This window comes from Hesperophylax consimilis, chromosome 29, assembly GCF_061612785.1.
Source record: "Hesperophylax consimilis isolate HC1 chromosome 29, BYU_Hcon_1.0, whole genome shotgun sequence".
In the NCBI taxonomy this organism is placed as follows: Eukaryota; Metazoa; Arthropoda; class Insecta; order Trichoptera; family Limnephilidae; genus Hesperophylax; species Hesperophylax consimilis.
Window position 1 is genome coordinate 7,447,659 of NC_142864.1, and position 5,018 is coordinate 7,452,676.

General features: G+C 36.7%; 1 non-coding gene across 1 annotated transcript; it reads left to right on the forward strand.

Annotated features, from left to right (window-relative positions):
• The first annotated feature begins 968 nt into the window (after positions 1-968).
• TRNAS-UGA (transfer RNA serine (anticodon UGA)) lies at positions 969-1,041 on the forward strand. Its single transcript has one exon. It is a non-coding gene; the product is annotated as a tRNA-Ser (tRNA).
• The last annotated feature ends 3,977 nt before the right edge of the window (positions 1,042-5,018 follow it).

Below are 5,018 nucleotides of genomic sequence, written 5' to 3' on the forward strand. Positions count from 1 at the left end.
GATGTCGAAAAATGTATGTAATAAAACTTTATATTGATGAATAAATAAAAAAAAATAAAAAAGTTAGGAACGGAATCAATTGATCGAAATAAATAAATTAATTAAGTTAAGGCAGTGGCTTTTGTCTACAGACAGTCGGAATCATATTCTGACCGTGCTCACAAATATCGCTAACTCACATAGATGACGGTTGTCAATATCGTATCGACCAACGGTTTATCGATCGTCCGAGCTAGAACTCCAGGTTGTAAGGAGAGAGGATCCTTCAGAAACTCCAGTGAAAACTTGAGTGGTATCGGCCGACTTGGCAAATGCCCATCTCGTGAACTACCCCACTGAAAGACAGCTTGGATTCTTACTGGCTAGAAAACTCTGGTCCGCCATCAGAAGGATTAGGTCCTCTCACAGCCGATGTGCCCACATGATGTATCGGTGGGGCCTGAAAGTGTCAGGGATGTGTTGATGCGGTGCGGCGCAGACCACCAAATGTGGTCAAAGAATGCCCGCTGCATTCATTCCCCGGCGGGATTGATTAGATCCACAGGGTGAAGCCTGACGCCCTAGACTGGGTCCAAGACCTAGATGTACCCTTCTGACCTCCCTATCTTACAAAAGAAGAAGAAGACTTTCATTTCAAAAGAAATCAAAATCACTCAACTTGTTGCTATAATAGAGCGGTAAAAATTTCTCAAGAATTACTGGTCTACTATTAGTCTACTAGACATGTGAAAATAATACGTGAAGTATAATTATTATGTAAGAATAACTTGAAAATATTTGAAAATCTCCTACAACCATCACACTATCGGAAAATGTTGCTTGTATTGTGATGGAGGACTTCTCTACTTACTTCAAAGCCTTACGTACAAAAATAAAGTTGGTTGCTTACAGGCGAAAAAAATATAATAAGCAGTAATTGTTGATTGAAGTAATAGTACATATTGAATTATTTGGCGTGTGGGAAATAAGCCGACGTGGCTCAGTGGTTTAGAGCACCTGACCTGACATCATAAGGCACGGGTTCAAATCCCGTTGGCGGCATTTATTTTTACTCGGGAGATATTTTCAATTTGTATTGAAATTACAGGCGAATAATTATTGCTTATAATAATTTAATATCTTTTGTGTTATGCATAAATATCTTGTCTTATAAACATTAGTTTATCATTAAAAAAATATAATATAATGTACTTTGTATTTAAACAGTCATCAACAACAGTAAAAATAAATAAAAAAAATTAAACAAATAAAATATAAATCTAATGGAAAAATCTAACTTAAAAAAATGTTAGCTATTCAGGATATTAGTAATTATCGTTTGTTGATATTTTTAACATTTTTTTGACATCAATTATACACGGTGTCCGGAAACTCGTAGTACAAGCGGGAAACTGGTGAATCTACATCACATTTGGAGTCGATTTTGTAGTATATATTTTTTTTATTTGAGCTTTCGTTATCGAGTAAATCGAGTTTGAAGTTGATTTTATTTTTATTTTTTTTTATTTTTTTTTAATCAAATTCTTATAAATTATTACGGAAAATCAAAGTACCCAACTAATTAAAACTATTTTAAAGTAAAACAAATGAAGAAACTCGGATTTGAAGCATTATTTTGAAATCATCCTTCATTTAACCCGGTGTAATCATAAAATATTTCTGCTCTGCAGGGTTAAAACATCTGTTATTCAACCCTAAACACCAGAAAAAACTTTAACCCTAAAATAGCCGAAAAATATTTTTTTTTGGTTTTTTTTTTTTTTTTTTGAAAATGCTCAAATAAAAAAACTTTATGTTTTTTTGGGTTCCCCATGTGGTGTAGATTCTCCAGTTTCCCGCTTGTACTACGAGTTTCCGGACACCGTGTATAATAAATTAGAAATAAATTATTGCAACAATTAATTTTAATTTATTGCTTGATTTGCCGCAAGTCCAAACGGAATTGAATTAATTTATGGGCATTTGAATGAGAGCGCGTGTTGTTGTGCATGTAAGTGACTTATTGGCAGATAATAATAATGTTTGCCAGCTAATGACCAACCTTCATGACTGGAGGTCACTGAGTTTATTGTTTTGTTTCATTTGCGGACGATATCAGTATTGCAATGTTGAGTGGGTTTTTTTTTTCAGATTACTGAAAGTATTTAAATTTTTATTTTATTATTTGAATACTGCACAAGAATCTCAACTGCTTCCAATCGTCTGGAGCCAGTGAGACTATAGCATCCCCGATTGTTTTTGAAGTGAAACTTCTTTACGCGCGTCATGCATTTTCGAGGACCGGAGTAAAACCGACTCATGACCGTCACGAAAAACCGTGATCATTTCGCTCACCGTTCACTGTCGCTCTCTCGCCGTAGTCGCTTACTGAGGCGAAGGAGCCACTGACGAACGTTCTCCCTCTCTCTTCTCTCTTTTCCTCTCTCTCTAGCCAACGACGCCACGCCAGGCATCAGCTGCTTGCTTCGTGTACTGCGCGGTGAGTGTAATACGAGTGAAATACGTAATTGATTGTGGTTTATTCGATTTGGAACAGAGTTTTAGTGTCAAAAATGAGTAGTGACGAGATAAAAAGAGAAAAAGAGAGAATGAAATGAAAAGAGAGAGAGAAGAATACTAAAAGTTTCACTTCCGTCGTGCGTAGGCTTGCCACACACTGTATTTTTTTTAAAATTTGAAATCGCACAAGAGTTCTAACTTAACCTTACTAAACATATCTTAACCTAACCCAACCGTCTGGGACCAGTGGGACTACGGCATTCCAAATCGGGGTATGTTGTTAGACTGAAGGTAGTGAGGAAGGAAAGGAGATGGGAAGAGGAAGGTGGAAAAGTACCTGGCTATTCAGATATGGTCAATAAATAGGGCTAAACCCATTTCAAGCAACGTTTAAATTCTGAATGGTGGTCTTACACCAGGGCGATACTGAGAGTATCTTCCACTCTAAAACGTGCCACAAATATACTATACAGGGTGTATTGGCACGTATCCGACAAATTTTAACCAGCTATTCCTTAGCACATTTGGAGTAAAAAATGTTATGAGCACTTTGCTGTCCGGTAACATTTATTTTTTAACAAAAAATTAATCATTCATATTTTCACCACATGTCACCACTGTTTTATCCTTTGTCAAAGTTTGAAAACCCATCTGGCAATATTTTATTCGAGTTTCGTTGAATAATATACGTACGTACCTACATTGGCGCGCTTTTACAATCACAACGAAATGGCATGGCACCATTTGTCTCATTTTTAACTATTATTATTTAGTGTGTAAGAAAGAGCGAAGACGCTTTTTGACACACTTGCTAATAACAGCTGTTGAACACGAGAAACAATGCCAATGTCAGTGACGGAGTGTGGATTTTTTTAATATTTTTTTGTTTTTAATTGAAAAAAAAATTTACCGGACAGCAAAGTGCCCATAACATTTTTTACTCCAAATGTGCTAAGGAAAAGCTGGTTAAAGTTTGTCGGGTACGTGCCGATACACCCTGTATATTATAAAATACTAAAATTAATATGTGGGTTTGTAATGTATAGAAATGAAGAGAGTGTAGGTAGATTTACATATAATGGCAGGTATTCATTTGCGAACCGAAACGCGAACCGAGCCTCGAATTACGGGAAAGGAACGAAGCAACTAAAAAGCGACGTTTCGCGCCATGTGCGGTTGCTTCGTTCCTTTCCTATAAGTTATGTTCAGTTCGTCAGTTCGGCTCGCGTATGTATAAGTAGTGTAGGGTAAATTATAGCGAGTTTACGTCTACCGAAAATAACTACAACATTATTTTTACCTACATTCTTGTACGGCAAATAATATTATTCTGTCTCCAGCAGTCTAGCCGTCGGTTTAGCCCTAAACCTCCTCTAGCTTACGCGATCTATTTGTTCATAAAATTATTATAGGCGAGTTTTGTTAAAATAAAAAACTAAATTGGAATTATCCAAATTCTCATTATTTACACACTGAGAGTAATCAAGCAACATTGGATTCTTCGGATTGGAGAACCGCAGAATCATTTAGCCAACAACCCATTTAAACTGGCGATGATAACAAATCCTCCAAAGAAGCATAAGGGTGTTTATTCGGGAAAAGACTTATGACTAGAGAGAACAAGACACGCATTCATACCTTTTTATAACATCTACAAGCATTCTCTCTCGCTAGCACCTTTCATACACACATTACAGGGTTCAAAAAGTTTTTATCTTGTTTTTATAGTTATTAGAGTTTTACAGTGTCATATTTTTTTTATATAATACTAGAGGATCCCCCGCAATTCTTCGCTATTGCTAATATCTTTCTCTTATTCCACCATTCACTACTGTATACCACAATGTTACCTTCACAAAACTACGTTACATCGACCTTAAATCTCATTACGTTGCAGAGATATAGCGTATTACGTATTAAGTATTACTCGGGCGTCCCCGGTTTCTTCTACCATTTAAACATCTCTAAACACTCCTGCCACTGTTAACAACAAACTTTAAAAATTTCAGCAATATCGTTTGACTACTTTTCGAGTTTTGCGAGCACAAACATACGCAGGCAAATTTCCTATATATTACTAGCTGATGTGAACCCGGCGTTGCTATGGGGTTATCCTTATGAGATAGACATATACCATCATGCACTTTTCTGTAGGCCTTATTAAGATATACAGGGTTTTCCAATAAGAGGTGTTATTTTGATATTTAATCGTAAAAGATTAATGGTTTCGTTGCTTGTGTGGCACGTAACACCGTCTTGTTGAAAGTAAACGTTGTCCAGATTAATACCATCCAATTCCGGCCATAAAAAAATCATTAATCATCTCTCGATAGCGCAACCCATTCACCGTAACTGTTGCTCCAGCCTCATTTTCGAAAAAGTAATGTCCAATGCTCCGCCGGACCATAAACCGCACCCGTCACACGTTGAGGATAGAGAGGCTTTTCGACAATAACTCTTGGGTTTTCCGAGCCCTAGATGCGACAATTTTGCTTGTTGACGAAGCCACCCAGGTGGAA